Here is a 19,812-nt window from a genome sequence, read left to right on the forward strand (position 1 = left end):
AGTAATAAATATGTACAAACATATATACACATATACAGGTGCCATGGGGAAGGGAAGGAGGTAAGATGAGGGGGATGGAGAGGGGGATGAGGGGGAGAAGAAGGAAGGGGCTCAGTCTGGGAAGGCCTCCTAATTTAAGAGTTAAATCACCTTTTACCTAATCTACCGTGTGATCTTTCTTCCACCCCACTGTTCTCCTCTTCAAGTAAAGCTACTCAATGAAGCTAGTAATATGGAAGAAATGTGGAGAGACCAGATCGGGAAGGAGAAAAATTCAAACCCATAATTTGTTCAGGGTTTGTTAGAGAAGCAGCGTGGCTCAGTGGAAAGAGCACGGGCTTTGGAGTCAAGAGGTTGTGGGTTCGAATCCCGGCTCCACCACTTGTCAGCTGTGTGACTTTGGGCAAGTCACTTAACTTCTCTGGGCCTCAGTTCCCTCATCTGTAAAATGGGGATGAAGACTGTGAGTCCCACGTGGGACAACCTGATTACCTTGTATCTACCCCAGCGCTTAGAACAGTGCTTTGCACATAGTAAGCGCTTAACAAATGCCAACATTATTATTATTATTATTATTCAGGATTAAGCCCACAATATTCCTATTGCAGACTGGAGTCAGAAAATGAAGCAGCTTGGCCTAGTGGCAAGAGCACGGGCTTGGGAGTTAGAGGACATGGGTTCTAATACCGGCTCCACCAATAGTCTGCTGTGTGATATTGGGCAAGTCAGTTAACTTCTCTGTGCCTCAGTTTCCTCATCTTTAAAATGGGGTTTAAGACTGTGAGCCCCATGTGGGACATGGACTGTGTCTAACCTGATTACCTATCTATCCCAGTGCTTAGAACAGTGCTTGACACATAAGAAGCATTAATATCATAATTATTATTAACTATTATTATTATTATTAGAGAGTCATAGGTCTTCTTTGGCTCAGCTCTAGTTCTGGGAAAGACAACCAGAATCTAGAAACTCCGAGTCTTGCCCTAATTAAAAATCTGCCTCTGACTGATATTAGGCAAGTTATCATACCTAATTCTCCATCCCTAAAAATTTAGACTTTTCTTACTTTATATTACAGAAAAATCATAGTTCAAAAACAGTTCTTGAAGACAAAATTACATGAAAATACAAATATACACAATTCTCTCATTTTGGAGTTTTGTTGTTCCCCCATTGCCCTCTCCATACAAAAATCTTAGCTCTTCCCTAAAGAAATCCATAGTGCCCTGCACACAGTAAGCACCCAATAAATATGATTGATTGATTCCTGCTTTTGCATAAAACACTAATCCCAATGTAAGCCTGTTGTCGGGTAAGGATTGTCCCTATCTGTTGCCGAATTGTACTTCCCATGAGCTGAGTACAGTGCTCTGCACAAAGTAACTGCTCAATAAATAAGATTAAATGAATGAATGCAAGTTTTAAAAAATATTTATATGTTAAAAATTCTATATTTGAGTCACCCAGCTCCTAAGAGAATAACTTTCAAAAGGCTGTTTGGCAGTCCGATATCAGATGTTTCTGTATTTCTAGATATTCCCTCTAAACTTTATATTTACTTTTCCCTTAAATTTTTCACACATTGTTTGACAAAACGGATATTTCTATTGTAGCATTTCACACAAGTTAAAATGCTATTTAAATAATTCCAGTTCAGTAAATTGCTTAGGGAATCATAGCTATCATCTAATTCTGGGAAATTATTTTTCTTGTGACCCATTCATGTGTTGAGTATTTCCTTACAAGTCTAAATTTATACCTCTCTAGTAATATTAAGACCAAACAAAACATTTAAATCAGACAGAAACTGCAGTCTGTTAGAAATGTTTTACTTTAAAGAAGGTTCTCCTGGGATTCTTGTAATGTCTTTTGCTTCAAAAACCAGGTCTATATCATTTTCATGCTCCACATTATCCTTTCATGATTTCTGGAATTTATAACTGTGCACTTATGACAAGCTAGATTAATCCTGGTTTGTCTCCTTTGTACAGATGAGTTCTCATTGTAAACTTCACTTTCTTTTTAGGGACTATAACATCTAACAGAGTAAAAATGAAATTCAACTCACTAGGACTGGCTAATTACTGCTCATTAATGCTCAAGGCATTAAAGAATGTGAAAATGTGATTATTATTATGATTATGATTATTATTGTGAGGGTAGATTTTAATTGCTCTTGTTTGTGTCAGAAACCTGTAGTAAAAAATATAATAATGGCATTTGTTAAGCGCTTATTATTTGCCAAGCACCGTTCTAAGTGTTGTAGCAGATAGATACAATGTAATTGTAATAGACACAGTCCTTGTCCCACAAGGGGCTCACAGTCTTGATCCCCATTTTATGGTTGAGGTAACAGGCATAGAGAAGTTAAGTGACTTGCCTAAGATCCCAAAGCAGACAAGTGGTAGAGCTGAGATTAGAATCCAGGTCCTTCTGATATTCAGGCCCGTGCTCTATCCACTAGGCCATGTTGCAGCAATTTAACAAAAGAGCACTTTGCGCTGTACTCTGTCCTGGGATCTCAATCTTTCAATCATATTTATTGAGTGCTTACTGTGTGCAGAACAGCATACTAAACTCTTGGGATAGTACAACAGCATGGCTCAATGGAAAGAGCATGGGCTTGGGAGACAGAGGTAATGGGTTTGAATCCCAGCTCTGCCACTTGTCAGCTGTGTGACCTTGGCCAAGTCACTTAACTTCTCTGTGCCTGAGTTACCTCATCTGTAAAATGGAGATTAAGACTGTGATCCCCACGTGGGACAACCTGATCACCTTGTATCCCCCCTAGCACTTAGAACAGTGCTTCACACATAGTAAGCACTTAGAAAATACCATCATTATTATTATAATTGTTATTACAACACAACAATATAACAGACTCATTCCCTATCCACAACGATTAAAACAAGGCAGGAGGCAAATGAGTCTGTGGTATAGATACTGTATAGATCAAGGAATTTAATTCCAGCTCTGCCCCTTTCCATATTAATAATAATAATAATGGTATTTGTTTAGCACTTACTATGTGCCAGGCACTGTACTAAGCACTGGGGTGGATACAAGCAAATCAGGTTGGACACAATCCCTTTCCCATGTGGGGCTCACCGTCTCCATCCCCATTTTACAGATGAGGAAACTGAAGCACAGAGAAGTTAAGTGACTTGCCAAGGGCACAAAGCAGACAACGGGCAGAGCTGTGATTAGAACCTAGGTCTTCTGAGTTGCAGGCCCATGATCTTTCCACTAAGCCATACTACTTCTCCTACATGCGAGAAGCAGCGTGGCTCAGTGGAAAAAGCCCGGGCTTTGGAGTCAAAGGTCATGGGTTCAAATCCCGGCTCTGCCACTTGTCAGCTGTGTGACTTTGGGCAAGTCACTTCACTTCTCTGGGCCTCAGTTCCCTCATCTGTAAAATGGGGATTGACTGTGAGCCCCCCGTGGGAAAACCTCATCACCTTGTAACCTCCCCAGCGCTTAGAACCGTGCTTTGCACATAGTAAGTGCTTAATAAATGCTATTATTATTATTATTATACATGATAGACAGCTGAGTGCCACAGGTATGCACGGTGGTGGGCCTCTACAACACTTGGGCCACATGTTCAGATTACCAGATTCCCCTGTGATCTATTTGCTTTCTTGGCTTTTTCCCCTCTAGACTGTAAGCTCACTGTGGGCAGGGAACATGATTATACTAACTCTGTTGTATTATACTCTCCCAAGGGCTTAGTACAGTGCTCTGTACATAGGAAGCACTCAATAAATACCTCTGATTGACTGATGGACTGTTCTGTTGAAGGAGACTTACTCTCTCCCAGTTTATAGGCGTAAACCAAGTTGGGATGTCTGTTTTAGCATTTGGGAGGTTTACTAGAGTTTTGAAATATGCTTTAAGATGTTTTCTCCTAGAGAATATTTTAATTGTATTCTAGTAAATCTTATCAATTATGTGTACCATAAAGTTATTGTTACTTTATACCACAGTTTTATCCATTTTTAATGCATTAATTTTTTCCCATGAATTTTCCACTTTCTTGATATTCTTGATATTCTTTCTTGATATCAATATTCTCTTGCTCATTTCTGTGTTCTGTTTGGGAAGAGATTGTTTACCTGGTTGTGAGGACTGACTCAACAGAGTGGTCTAGTGGACAGCATCAATCAATCAATCAACCAATGTATTTATTGAGCACTTACTAGGTGCAGAACACTGGACTAAGCATTAGGGAGAGTACAGTAATTACAGAGTTGATAGACATGTTCCCTGACTGCAACTAACTTACAGTCTAGAATGTGGGGCGCTTACATGTGTAGGTACTGGAGTCAGGAGATCTGTGTCCAGTCCCAGTAGCCTGCTATGTGACCTTGGGTTAGTCATTTAACCTCTCTGGTTATCATTTTCCTCATATCTCAAGAGCAAATAACCATATTTTAACAGAATTTAAAGTCCTTAGCTCTGAATTATTGGCAAATTTCATGCATATTAAGGCAAATTTTTCACTTGGTTTGAAATTTTAAACTATATCAGTGAGCACTAAGTTTGAGATAATCAAAACAGGGTCATGTATATTCACTGTCGGAGGAGAAGCCTCCTATTTTCTGCCATGCAAGCATATTTACAAAATCTCTGGGAAAATCACACCTTCCTTCCCTACCCAGAGTTTTCACCCCAGTCAGGGATGGTGGAGGACATATGCAGCTCCAGAGGCAATAAATGATCAGGACTACACACAATATTCCCCTGATGCTCTGTCAGTCTTCCACAGAAAGTTTAGGCAAAGGGTAAAGCAAATCTTCTCATTAAAAATGTCAGATAATGGTAAATTATTGTAAGAAAACTAAAAGTATAAAATATAACTTCAGGTACAAACATGCTCAGTGGAAAGAGCGTACAAACATGCTCAGTGGAAAGAGCATGGGCTTTGGAGTCAGAGGTCTTGGGTTCAAATCCTGGCTCTGCCAATTGTCAGCTGTGTGACTTTGGGCACGTCACTTAACTGCTCTGTGCCTCATTTTCCTCATTTGTAAAATGGGGGTGAAGACTGTGAACCCCCAGTAGGACAACCTCATCACCTTGTAACCTCCCCTGCACTTAGAACAGTGCTTTGCACATAGTAGGCACTTAGTAAATGCCATTATTATTATTAATCATTTCATGTTAACTCTTGGGAGGGGAAAGGAATGGTTGCTAATTTATACATGGCTTAGTGGCAAGACCCCAGGCTTGGGAGTCAGAGGACATGCGTTCTAATCCCAGCTCTGTCACTTGTCTGGTGTGTGACCTTAGGCAAGTCACTTCACTTCTCTGGGCCTCAGTTACCTCATCTGTAAAATGGGGATTAAATGTGTGAGCCCCTCGTGGGACAACCTGATTACCCTGCATCTACCCCAGCGCTTAGAACAGTGCTTAGCACAAAGTAAGTGCTTAACAAATACCACAATTATTATTATTATACATGGCCCACAGCAAATATCTTGTGACTTAGTAGTGATGAAGCCACCAAGTACTTATTCTTTTCTAAGGATGAATTCTTTGACTCAATAAGATAGAAAAATCAGACCTAAAACCTGAGTAATTCTGTTTCCAAAGCAACTGAACTTAAGATAACAAAACATTTATGATTCCCAGGCTTTTAAGTCAAAATAAATTTGCTATTTCAAAGCATATTAATTTAATATTTCAAGATGTATGGATTTGGAGATCAAACATATTGAATGGGAAAATCCTCACTTGCTGATTCTGTGTCAGAGAGCACAGAGAATTATAAGCACCCGCAAACAATCAGAATAAATTGATTCTTGTTCTGCTATTCTATTATTATTATTATTATTATTATTATTATTATTCACAAATCACAATTCCCACCAACAAAGACCATTTCGTGATGCTTCCCATTTGCAACAGGCATAACAAATGCAGAACAAATGAGTTCCGTAACTACAATAAAGACTGAACTCCAAGAAGCATTGAAATTATAGGTACAACTGATTAATCAATCAATTAATGTCATGCTTATTAAGTGCTTACTATGTGCAGAGCACTGTACTAGTTGCTTGGGAGAGTACAATACAACAGAATTAGCAGACATGTTCCCTACCCATAGTCTTTTAAAGCATCTTCTAGGGAGCTGGGAAATCCTGGACTAGAAACAATAGAAGGAAGAATAGAAGAAAAAAAGAAAAAGAAACAGGTAATATATTGGGTAATAATGCAGAATGCTACCCATTCAACTGTGGTCATAGAAGGTTGTGATAAGTGAATGGTATCACTTGATTTTTAAGAGGTAACAATGTATAAACTGTCGAGGTAACAAAGATACTGATTTTTGTTGAGAAACTTGAAAGAAACCAAATCAGTGCTGGGAGTACACAGTTGTTCTACGAACAGCTCCTGGTAGAAGTTCAAAAGGAGCAACACTACCAATAATTGACTGTGAGCCCATTTCTAGACTGTGAGCCCATTGTTGGGTAGGGAGCGTCTCTACATGTTGCTGACTTGTACTTCCCAAGCGCTCAGTACAGTGCTCTGCACACAATAAATACGATTGAATGGATGAATAATTTCAGAAGGGGCAAGTGATACAGGGATCAGGGTTTAAATGTCGTTTGCAACCAAGCCCTGCAAGCCTAAACTGAAGTAAGCATAGAAACACAGGGGCCAAACAGCTTGAGAAGAAGTGGGGTGAGTGCAAAGAATAGGAGCCTTGATGTTAGGACTGTGACTTGTCTGCTGTGTGACCTTGGGAAAGTCACTTCACTTCTCTGTGCCTCGGTTACCTCAACTGTAAAATGGGGATTGAGATTCTGAGCCCCACTTGGGACAGGGATGATGTCCAAACCAATTGGCTTGTATCCACCCCAGCACTTAGTACAGTGCCTGGCACATAGTAAGCACTTAACAAATACCACAATTATTATTATTATTGTTATTTTTGTTAAGAGTTCCTGGGTCTGTCTAATCCTGGCTCTGCCTCTTGCCTGCCGTGACCTTAGGAAGGTTGCTTTACTTCTCAGGTTTTGGTTTCCACATCTGAAAATGGGGATTCTATACTCACCCCAGTGCTTAAGATAGTGCTTGGCAAATATAAGTGCCTCATAAATATTACTATTATTTTTTATTATTATTGCTAATACTAATCATTAGAAAGCAATTTGTTGCATAGACTCAAATATATAATTTGTCTACTTAATGAAAATTTGTCTCATTTTTGAAAACTACAGATTTCCAAAATGTATCATCTGAAGGGGTTTAATAAACAATAATATCAATAGTTAAGACATATGTGCTCTCATCTTCTGTAAGGGAGCAAAGATACAATTGCCATTTACCCCTATTTCTGTTCAAGTTGTTAAAAATTCCTGCAGGTTGCATTTTTCATAGTTGCATCTCCAACATCCCAATTTCTCAAAATTAACTTAGCGGTGAAGAAAGTAAGATGAAAGATGAGCCTTTCCCAAACTTGAGACAGCAAGCTCCTACTTCACCTTTTATGAACAGAAAGATCGCTGTCAGTTTCAGTGCTCCATGAGGGCTTTGGGAAAAGAACTGAACTAGAAGATCGTCCAACCCCCCAGTAAATTTGTGGTTGATCTCTTTTGTTCCCACCGGGGCTTACAAGAATAAGAAATGCCATTCTTCTGAAGAACTTGAAGATGGTGCTTGTGGCAACAAAAATACCTTGATTAGTGGTGGATTTTCTTGACAACTCTCAAATCAAATTGTTTAATCTATTTTAAGTGGGATAATTGCATTACCAACTTGAGCCATTATGGGAGGAATGTTTTGTGATCAATATACAAATTCAGTATTTATTCCCACCACAGTAGTTATTGATAATAACAATATATATCTTAAATGGTATTTGTTAAGCACTTACTGTGTGGCAGGCACTGTGCTAAATTCTGGGGTAGATAAAGGCTAATTAGGTTGGACACAACTCTTCTTCCACATGGGGCTCATAGTCTAAAGGGGAGGGAAAGTAGCTATTAAATCCCAATTTGAGAGATGAGAAACAGGCTCAGAGAGGTTAAATGATGTGTCCAAAGGTGAACTCTGATTGTTGGTCACTTAAAAGGTTAGAAATTGGTTCTACTTGTAATGCTAATGAAGGACTGAGCACAGGGCTTCCAAATGACTGCATCACATCTGAAGTATACTTCCTGGCATGGCCTCATAGAGTTATAACCAATTCACAGTCAATTTGCAATCAAATTATGAGTACCTCTATTCTTCCATCTTAAGGATTCGATAGAAAAGCAGCATGGCCTAGTGGATAGAGCAAGGACTTGGGCTTCAGGAGGACCTGTGTTCTAATTCTGGCTCCGCCACTTGTCTGCTGTGTGACCTTGGACAAGTCACTTAGCTTCTCTGTGCCTCAGATAACTCATCTGTAAAATGGGGGTTAAGACTGTGAGCCCCATGTGAGACATAGACTATGACCAACCTGATTAGCTTGTATCTACCCCAGCTCTTAGTACCGAGCAAGGCACGGTAAGTCAGAGCTTAACAAATACCATAAAAATAGGATATATGATTATAATGTTGATCAATATACAAAATAACTGGACCAAATGAAATCATAGTTATTTTATTTTCACGCAGTGCTTCCCTACCTTTTCACTTCTCACTCATGTTTATGTTCATGTCTGGGAATGATCGAGAGATTTTGCCATAAGCGCTTAGTACAGCGCTTAGCACACAGGAAGTACTCAATAAATACGATTGAATGAATGAATGAATAAGGAAATCTGAGAAAAAATTGGGGGAAGGAATTTCGAGTTGTAGACTAAAATGATTTTTGTATTATCTGTTCATTTTATAGCTATGTGGGCCCTGGGTCCACATTTGACAAATTGCCCAAGGATAATTATTTATGGATAACTAAGGCCAGACAGTGAAGCCTAGTAGGAAGAGCCCGGCCTGGGCATCAGGAGACCAGTGTTCTTGCTTCACTTCTGCCAGTGTCCTGATGGGTGATCTTGAGCAAAACTACTCACTCTGGGCCTCATCAGTAAAATGGAGCTGATAATAGCACCTTGAATTTGAATAGTACATTGTATTTTTCCAATGTACTTCAGGGATGAAAATTAGCTGGGACGCGGTTCCAGTAAACCACAAGCACGAGAACGGATGTTCCGGTACAAATTATTTGAAATTACTGAGCTTTGCTCAAGTGCAGCTCCTAACTCTGAGTTATTAATAATAATAATAACAATAATAACAACAACAATGATACTAATAATAGTAGTAATAATTGTGGTATTTGTTAAGTGCTTACTATGTACCAGGCACTGAACCAGTAAATTAGGTTGGATTCAGCCCCTATCCCGCTTGGGGTTCACAATCTTAATTCCCATTGTCCAGATGAGATAACTAAGTTCCAGAGAAGAGAAGTGACTTACCCAAGGTCATACAGCAGACACGCGGTGGAGCTGGGATTAGAACCCATGTCCTCCTGACTCCCAGGCTTGGGCTGTGACAGGTTTCCCACTTTTCTTGGAAGGGAATACAAAGACTTGGTGCAAGACATAGGTATAGAAATCCCCATGGTCTCAGAGGTGTCCCCTCAGCCATTCGGGGCAGAGTGGCACAGGTGAAATGTCAGGCTGCACTGAACTAGAGGCACTGTCTGATCCTGATCCAGGGTGTTGCAGGAGCCTGTCGGAGACTGGGGACAGGGGGATGCTAGTCAAGGGGCACGGGCACTGCTATGGGGTGGAGACTGGAGCAGTTCACCATTCTCACTGCCCTGACACAGCAAATGTCAGCAGGGAGTAACCTGCTCATACAGAAGCAGCAGGGAGTAGTAGATAGAGCACAGGCTTGGGAGTCAGAAGATCATGGGTTCTAATCCCAGCTCTGCCATTTGTCTAGTAAGTGCTTCACAAATACCAGAATTATTATTATCATTTTAGGAAGCATCATGGCCTAGTGAATGGAGCACAGGTCTGGGGGTCAGAAGGACCTGGGATCTAATCCTGGCTCTGAGAATGCTTGATTGATTGATGAAAATGTTTGGAAAATAATCATTATCTGTTGAATTTGTAGACTGGTCTTCATTTTTTCCAAACACTTACATCATCCATCCCTGTTGCTTCTGTTGTGCTCTCCCAAGCCCTTGGTATCGAGTGCTTTGAGCAGAGTAGGTGATGAATAAATGTCACTGATTGATCTATTCTTCTCATGACTTAGCAAAAACTTTGTTATAATGAGTTTTGGTTCAGACTTTCAAGAATTCTGGGCACCCTGCCCACAGGTCTTTGCTGCATATCATCATCACTTAGTCTATGTCCATTAGAAAGCAGAAATGATTGGAGGATTGCCGGAGAAAGCATCAACATAAACATGTTATTTTTCTAACATATGTAAGATTTACCCTTATTTTAAGTCTGAACCAGACTAAATTTTACCAAATTACTAAAAATTGTATTGAAAATCTAAGAACTGTCATAAAGTTGCTGTATAAATGATAATAGAAATAATAATGATATTTAATCAATAATAATAATAACAATAATATTTGGGGTATTTGATAAGCACTTGCTCTGTGCCAGGCACTGTTCTAAGTTCTGGGATGGATACAAGTAAATCATCATCAACCATCAGTCGTATTTATTGAGCGCTTACTATGTGCAGAGCACTGTACTAAGCGCTTGGGAAGTACAAATTGGCAACATATAGAGACAGTCCCTACCCAACAGTGGGCTCACAGTCTAAAAGTAAATAGGGTTGGACACAGTCCCTGTCCCACATTGAATTCACAGTCTTAATCCCCATTTTACAGATGAGCTAATTGAGTCACAAAGAAGTTAAGTGACTAACCCAAGGTCACAGCAGACAAGTGGTGGAGCTGGGATTAGAACCCAGGTCCTTCTGACTCTCAGGCCCATGTTCTATCCACTAGGCCTTTTGACAGGCACTGTATTAAGCACTGGGGTAGATTATCAAGTAGGATACATTTGGGGCTCACAGTCTAATTAGGAATCCGGTGGACCAGTCTTAAATCTCCTTTTTACACATGAAGAAAATGAGACATAGGGAAATTAAGTGACTTGTCCAAGGTCACAACGCAGGCAAGTGACAAAGCTGGGATTGAAACCCAGGTCCTCCGACTCCCAGGTCTGTACTCTTTCCACCAGCTGGTGGAATCTATCCTATATTGTTTCCCAAAGAAAACTTTGCAATCAGCACAAAAAAAAAATTAAAAAAACCTTCCCATAGACATTTTATATTGTTTTACATAGGAGCCCATGACTGTTTAGAGAGCTCGGTTGGCAATTCAACATGATTAAAGCAGAAAAATGGGAAGAAAAATGGCCCTTTTGCAATAACATTTGCATAGAATGATTGGGTGCTAATGTTAACAAATAGCTTCAGCCTCTAAAACAATCTTATAAGGCAAATTTGAACATAGAACAAGGTTTGGGAACTTTTTTCCACCCAGTTATTTGAGGAAAAAAGAGCTGACATCTATTTTTCTCAAGAAACAGGTTAATTTAGCTGAGCAAACAAGGAAAAATAGTCAATTCTTCATAACCATGTTTCTGTTCATCTATTCATCATTAAACCTGGTTTAAGTAAATGCTAAGGACCATAAACTTCCTCACCATGGATGGATGTTCCACTTGCAGTTCCTGGTCTGGGATGCTTGCTATATTCCATTAGATTATAAATTTCAAGGAAGGAACCATGTCTATTGTCTCTATCAAATTAAAAATTGAGTCAAATTTCTCCCGTTTTGATTCTATTTTAATTATTCTTAAAGATAGCCTCATCACAATGAACTGGTTTGTTTCTTTTCTCTTTATTCACTGATAGAGATAGTTACTTGAAAAAATCTATAAAACCCCATAGATTGCTCGGGCTTGTAGATCTGATGTGTGGACAGCCTCAAGATCCTCGCTCTGGATTTCTGGGGCTACAGGGGAAAGGGCCTACAACATGGAGAGTGTGAGTCTTGAAGTTTTAATGATGTAGAAGCCATGATCCATTTTGAAAAAAAGCCTGGTTAAACACACCCAGTTTGATTAAAAGAACATTTCAGAAGAACAAATTGTATAAATATTTGATATCACTGAAATGAAAAATTTTAATTGATTTTCTTTCGATAAATTTTTTTAAATTGGATCCACAAATCATGTTTGGCTTACAAAGTCAGCAGGAGCATAGTTTAAGTATTAAAGAAGTTTAACATGAAAATGTGGGCTCCATTTAAAATATGTAAGATTCACATTCAGGCATGGGCTTTATTCTGTAGCCCCAAATACCCTAATTCTAATGCATTCAAAGCTCCCCGGTGATTGGAACTCGTGCTTCAGAAAAGTAAGAGAAATTTAGGGGAATGCACATCAATCAGTCAATCTATCAATCATATTTATTGAGTGCTTACTGTGTCCTAAGCACTTGGGACAGTACAATATAAAAAAGTTGGCAGGTACGTTCCCTGCCCACAACTAGCTTACAGCCTAGACAGGAAGACAGACATTAATATAAAAAAATGTATTACAATATGTACATCAGTGCCATGGTTTGAAGGGAGAGGTGAATGAATGATGCAAATCCAAGTACAAGGGTGACACAGAAGGGAGTGGAAGAAGTGGAGATGAGGGCTGAATCAGGGAAGCCCTTTTGAAAGAGATGTGATTTTAATAAGGATTGGCAGGAGGGGAAAGTGATCATCCGTCAGATTTGAAGGAGGAGAAAGTTCCAAGCCAGTGACAGGACATGGATGCGGGGTTGATAGTGAGATAGAACAGTGAGTTGGTTGTCAGTAGAGGAGTGAGGTGAAGTATATGGGCTCGGGTATAGTAGGAAATTGAAGAGATGAGGTAGGAGGGGGTACAGTGATTGAGTGCTTTAACACCTTTGCTAAGGCGTTTGTGCTAGATGTGGAGGTGAATGGGCAACCACTGGATGTTCTTGAGGAGTGGGGAAACCTGGGCTGAATGTTTCTGTGGAAAAATGATCCAGGCAGCACAGTGAAGTATGGACTGAAGCAGGGAGAGACAGAAGTCAGGGAGGTCGACAAGGAGAATGATGCAGGTGGGATAGAATAAGTGCTTGGATTAATGTGGTAGTGGTTTGGATGGGGAGGAAAGGGAAGATTATAGATACTATCAGATACATTTAGATGCAATAAGATACATTCATCTTAACTTCAGAAAGTACTTTAATTTCCATGGGTAAGGGATGTTAAAGTCTCAGATCATTAATTGCTCACTAAAAATGCTCACTATCCCCGGGTGGTAGGAAAATTTATATTACTCATACAAAATACCCATAGAAACACACTTTATTCCAAACCATTACTTGCACATATGAAGCTTCTCTCGTGTTCATGCACATAGTTCAGAAAGGATTTTTTTAGAACAGCACTGTGCCAAGCAGAGGGGTAGATATAAGATAATCAGGTTGAGCACAGTCCCTGTCCCACGTGGGGCTCACAGTCTTAGAGGGAAGGAGAACAGGTATTGAATCTCCAGAACAGTGCTCAGTGCTTAGAACAGTGCTTTGCACATAGTAAGCACTTAAATGCCATCATTAATATATGATTAAGTGAGGCACAGAGAAGTTAAGTGACTTGCCCAGGGTCACACAGCAAAGAAGTGGCAGTGTTGGAATTAGAACCCAGATCCTCTGAATCCCAGGCTTCTGGTCTTTCCTCAATGCCTTGTTGCTTCAGTAAACACTGTTTTCTTTACTTTTTTTATGGTATTTGTTAAGCACTCACTGTACTTAACACTGTACTAAGCATGAAGGTCAAACACAAGTTAATTGGGTTGGAAACACTCCCTGTCCCATATAATGCTTACAGTCTTAATTCCCTTTTTACAGATAACGTAACCGAGGCACAGAGAAGTTAAGTGAGTTGCCCAAGGTCCCAAATAAGACAAGAGACATAGATGGGATTGGAATCCAGGTCCTCTGACTCCTAGAACTGTGCTCTTCCCACTAGACCACGCTGATGCTATGTGTTAGGCTACAGATGGACCATAATTCAGCCTTAGAAGTCTATATAGCAAGTTTTCTGCAATGCAGGGGAAGGAGAGTTTTGGGGGCCTCCCATGTGGATATTGGTTCAACAGTCTGGCACAAGTGTGACTATCAGACTGAAACGGAGTTGAAGATCAAGAGTGATTTGTTTTAGAAATTGAAAGGCACACAAAGAGCGATGGGAGAAGAGAAGATAGCTTCTAACATTGGTCCTGTCAGGCAGGAACTCTCCACCTTTCCATAATTTGGTACAGGGATTAAGAAAAACTAATGTTGTGAGAGAATCTACCTTCTCACCTGGAACCTTTCTGCCAGCATGGAAAAGTCTCAGCTACACTCTAGCCATAGTAATAGGGGCATGTTAAGCAGAGGTGTTCTGAGACATATAAACCAACCCTCAAAATTGGACAAAAAACACTTCGTCCTTTTATACTTGCCAGAGAAACATAGCCAAGAATTTCCATAATGCAAGTTACGCATGTGCTGAGATCAATATCTATTTCTTCCTCCTTCGTAATTCTCTGGGAATTGGTTCTATGATGATGATGGTGATTTATAATATAACTTTAAAGTCCTTAGGAAAAAATCCTAAATAAGAGGATTGGTAATGGATCAGGCAAATGAGCCTTAACAAATGAGGAATTAACAGAGCACTACTGTTATAAAGCATCTTTAGAGAGGATCTGCTTTGTAGCCAAAAATACTTATTTCTTTTAGAAGATAATAGCTTGACCACTACAAGATATTAAGATTAGGATCTTCCAGACATTAAAATTATGGAAAGACCAAAGACATACAACCACCACTTGTCTGTTGTGTGACTTTGGGCCAGTCACTTAACTTCTCTGTGCCTCATCTGTTTCCTCATCTGTAAAATGGGGAGTAAAACTGTGAGCCCCACGTGGGAAAACTGATTACCTTGTATCTCCTCCAGTGCTTAGAACAGTGCTTGCCACATAGTAAGCACTTTTATTATTATTATTATTATTATTATTATTATTATGAGGGGACTGAAATAGAAATACTCAAAGGAACAATACTTAAATCTGAATATATAATCTTAATAGGCCTGTGGAAGTCTAGGTTCAGCCAGCATAAATGTTCACCATGAAAAACCAGATATGCGGTTTGGTGACATTTTGAGTGACCTTAAATCCCTTTAATATAAACTGATGGAACCTAAAATTTCCATTTCATTACTGAAAATGAGACATAGAGTTCTGTCTTCCAGAGCTAAAATGGGATAATGTTGAGAAAAGAAGCTTCCAAAAGATTCCTAGTTTATGCTTCTAAAATGAATCAAAATCTTGTGATCATGAAACAGTCAAAGCCACCTTAGTATTTTCATTAATTATATTCATTGAGCGCTTACTGTGTGAAGAGAACTGTACTAAGCGCTTGGGAAGTACAAGTCAGCAACATATAGAGACGGTCCCTACCCAAAAACAGGCTCACAGACTAGAAGGGGGAGAGAGGCAAGTAGCACTGCTGTCCCCTTGTTTAGTGAAATTTCCTTGGAAAATTGAAGCAGTTTGCAAAATATAGTTTAAAAGTCATGCTGTATATCTAAAGTTTCATCCTCCCCAATGCTTCAATTCATTCAGTCATATTTATTGGGTGCTTACTGCGTGCAAAGCATTGTTAGAATAAATGAATTGGCACCAGAAGTGATCCTTATGATTTCCCTGGAACTAGCATCATCAAGGTTCTCCATTTAACAATTTCAACATGTACTTCAACATTATGGATGATGTTACCCGAAAAGTATCAGCAAACATAATCTATTTCTGTAAATTTAAAAAAATATCCTGTGCTTTCCATGTGGGCAGGGACTATGTCTATCACCTTTGCTGTACCATACTCTCCAAAGCCCATAGTACAGTTCACTGCAATTCAATTCAATTCAATCATATTTATTGAGTGCTTACTGTGTGCAGAGCACTGTACTAAGCACTTGGGAAGTACAAAGTTGGCAACATATAGAGACGTTCCCTACCCAGCAACGGGCTCACAGTCTAGAAGGGGGAGACAGACAACAAAACAAAACATGCAGACAGGTGTCAAAATCGTCAGAACAAATAGAATTAAAGCTATATGCACATCATTAATGAAATAAATAGTAAATATGTACAAGTAAAATACAGTAATAAATCTGTATAAATATATATACAGGTGCTGTGGGGAGGGGAAGGAGGTAAGGCAGGGGGGATGGGGAGGAAGAGAGGAAAAAGGGGGCTCAAAGGACTCAGTAAGCACTACTGATTAAATGATTAAATCAATCAATCGTATTTATTGAGGGCTTACTGTGTGCAGAGCACTGTACTAAGCGCTTGGGAAGTACAAGTTGGCAACATATAGAGACAGCCCCTACCCAACAGTGGGCTCACAGTCTAAAAGGGGGAGACAGAGAACAAAACCAAACATACTAACAAAATAAAATAAATGGAATAGATATGTACAAGTAAAATAAATAAATAGAGTAATAAATATGTACAAACATATATACCTATATACAGGTGCTGTGGAGAAGGGAAGGAGGTGGGAGAGACAGAGAACAAAAGCAAACGTACTAACAAAATAAAATAAATAGAATAGATATGTACAAGTAAAATCAATAAATAAATAGAGTAATAAATATGTACAAACATATATACATATATACAGGTGCTGTGGGGAAGGGAAGGAGGTAAGATGGGGGGATGGAGATGGGATGGAGATGAAACTTTCAAAATAAGCATTTTATAATATTTTGCTTTGAGAAGCAGCATTGCATAGTGGAATACAGCACAAGCCTTGGAGTCAGAAGCACCTGGGTTTTAATCCCAGTTCGACCACTTGTCAGCTGTGTGACCATGGACAAATTGCTTAATTTCTCTTTGCCTCAAATGCCGCAGCTGTACCTCAGCAGATACCTCCGTCCTCTGACTCCCAGGTTCATGCTCTATCCACTAGACCATGGTGCTTCTCTAAGTGGCAGAACTGCAATGACACCTGTGTTCTCCTGATTTCCAGGCTTGGGGTCTTTCCTGCAGACTCTAAACTCCTTGTGGGCAGAGATTGCATCTACCAGCTCTATTATATTGTATTTTCCCATGAGCTCTGAACACAATGACTACTCAATAAATACTACACTGTGCTGAGTGGCAGCATAAGTTAGATATGGGAGCATCTACTCCATGAACCACATGAAGAAAACCTGGTGTGATACAAAACAATATCAGAGCATAAGGATGATCATTTATATAAAATATAAAAAGAGCTAGATAACATTGTGGCTAAATCAATCAATCAATCATATTTATTGAGCGCTTACTGTGTGCAGAGCACTGTACTAAGCACTTGGGAAGTACAAGCTGGCAACATATAGAGACAGTCCCTATCCAACAGTGGGCTCACAGTCTAGAAGGGGGAGACAGAGAACAAAACCAAACATACTAACAAAATAAAATAAATAGAATAGATAGGTTCAAGTAAAATAAATAAATAGAGTAATTCAGTCAGGGTTCTTCAGAGTCCAAAAGTTACAATAGCCAATAAATCTCTTCTATTCCCTCACTTCTCTTTGCCCACCAAATAACAAAAAACAACAATTTAAAAAAAAACTTCAGCCCACATCTCTCCTCATGTTCAAAGCCCTCTTAAATCTCAACATTTCAAACAAGGCTTCCCATTTCACCCCAAACACCCTGAATCACTTTAACCCTATGGCCACTGTAGCACTTAAGTATTTATTTACACCCTTGTTCAGCACTCACTTACACGTGTGTGTGTTTTTGTATGTGTGTTACTATATATATATGTATATATATATGCATATGTTGTCGATTTGTACTTCCCAAGAGCTTAGTAGAGTGCTCTGCACAGAGTAATCACTCAATAAATATGATTGAATGAATGAATGAGTATGTATATATATATAAGAACATGCATATATATTTAGATATATATGTAATCAATTGAGCATCCAACTCTTGATTGTCAATCGTATTTATTGAGTGCTTACTGTGTGCAGGGCACTGTACTAAGAACTTGGGAAAATGCAACACAATATTATTACTGACAACCTTATCTGCCCACAGTGATGCAATTTATTCTGATGATTTCATATTTCAATGTGTCCATGGTGACAATGGTATTCACCCCTCACATCCAAGCCGTCACCAAAACCTGCCGGTCTCAGCTCCGCAACATTGCCAAGATCCGCCCTTTCCTCTCCATCCAAACTGCTACCCTGCTCATTCAAGCTCTCATCCTATCCTGTCTGGACTACTGCACCAGCCTTCTCTCTGATCTCCCATCCTCGTGTCTCTCTCCACTTCAATCCATACTTCACGCTGCTGCCCGGTTTGTCCAGAAATGCTCTGGACATATTACTCCCCTCCTCAAAAATCTCCAGTGGCTACCAATCAATCTGCGCATCAGGCAGAAACTCCTCACCCTGGGCTTCAAGGCTCTCCATCACCTCGCCCCCTCCTACCTCACCTCCCTTCTCTCCTTCTACTGCCCAGCCCGCAACCTCCGCTCCTCCACTGCTAATCTCACTGTACCTCGTTCTCGCCTGTCCCGCCGTCGACCCCCGGCCCACGTCATCCCCCGGGCCTGGAATGCCCTCCCTCTGCCCATCCGCCAAGCTAGCTCTCTTCCTCCCTTCAAGGCCCTGCTGAGAGCTCACCTCCTCCAGGAGGCCTTCCCAGACTGAGCCCCTTCCTTCCTCTCCCCCTCGTCCCCCTCTCCATCCCCCCATCTTATCTCCTTCCCTTCCCCACAGCACCTATATATATGTATATATGGTTGTACATATTTATTACTCTATTTATTTATTTATTTATTTATTTTACTTGTACATTTCTATCCTATTTATTTTATTCTGTTGGTATGTTTGGTTCTGTTCTCTGTCTCCCCCTTTTAGACTGTGAGCCCACTGTTGGGTAGGGACTGTCTCTATGTGTTGCCAATTTGTACTTCCCAAGCGCTTAGTACAGTGCTCTGCACATAGTAAGCGCTCAATAAATACGATTGATTGACTGATTGATTGTTAAGCGCTTACTTTGTGCCAAGCACTGTTCAAAGGGCTGGGCACTGTTCTAATCCATGTCCATCTCCCCCATTAGAATGTGAGTTCATTGTGGGCAAGGCATCCTTCTCAAGTGCTTAGTACAGTGCTCTGCACACAGGGAGTGCTCAAAAAATACCATAGCTACTAACAGCTCCTGGAGGGCAGGGTCCTTGTATGTGCTTTGTGTCTGTTCAGATTAGGAACTCAGTAAATACCCCTGATTTTGAAACTCCTTCCATTATTACCACAACACTAATCTAGTCCAATAGACAGGAGAATCCCAAGATTGTTTTTTAATGAACTTTCACCTTTCTCTTTCACTAAAACATTTTCCCATGAACTATTGTCACTAATCTAGTCCAATAGACAGGAGAATCCAGGAGAATCCCAGGATTTTTTTTTTAATGAACTTTCACCTTTCTCTTTCACTAAAACATTTTCCCATGAACTATTGGAAGGTAAGAACTCTAAATTCAAGGTATTGACGTAATGATGTGACAGAGCCTGGGGGAAGAGCGTTGGTTCGGACCTCAGTATGGAGAACCTAGGCAGAGGAATTGATTATAGTGCAGTTGGCTTGCTACACCACTGAGACTCTCTTGTCCTTGCCAGTAACTGTCCTCTTGAGGCAGAGAATGTAAAAAGTGAGTAGGCTGGCAGGGCGCAGCACATTCCGAAGTGTATGGGTGCTCTTCATATTAGCACCCCAGACTGTAAGCTCATTGTGGGCAGGGACTATGTCTGTTAAATTGCTGTGTTGT

This window comes from Tachyglossus aculeatus, chromosome 1, assembly GCF_015852505.1.
Source record: "Tachyglossus aculeatus isolate mTacAcu1 chromosome 1, mTacAcu1.pri, whole genome shotgun sequence".
In the NCBI taxonomy this organism is placed as follows: Eukaryota; Metazoa; Chordata; class Mammalia; order Monotremata; family Tachyglossidae; genus Tachyglossus; species Tachyglossus aculeatus.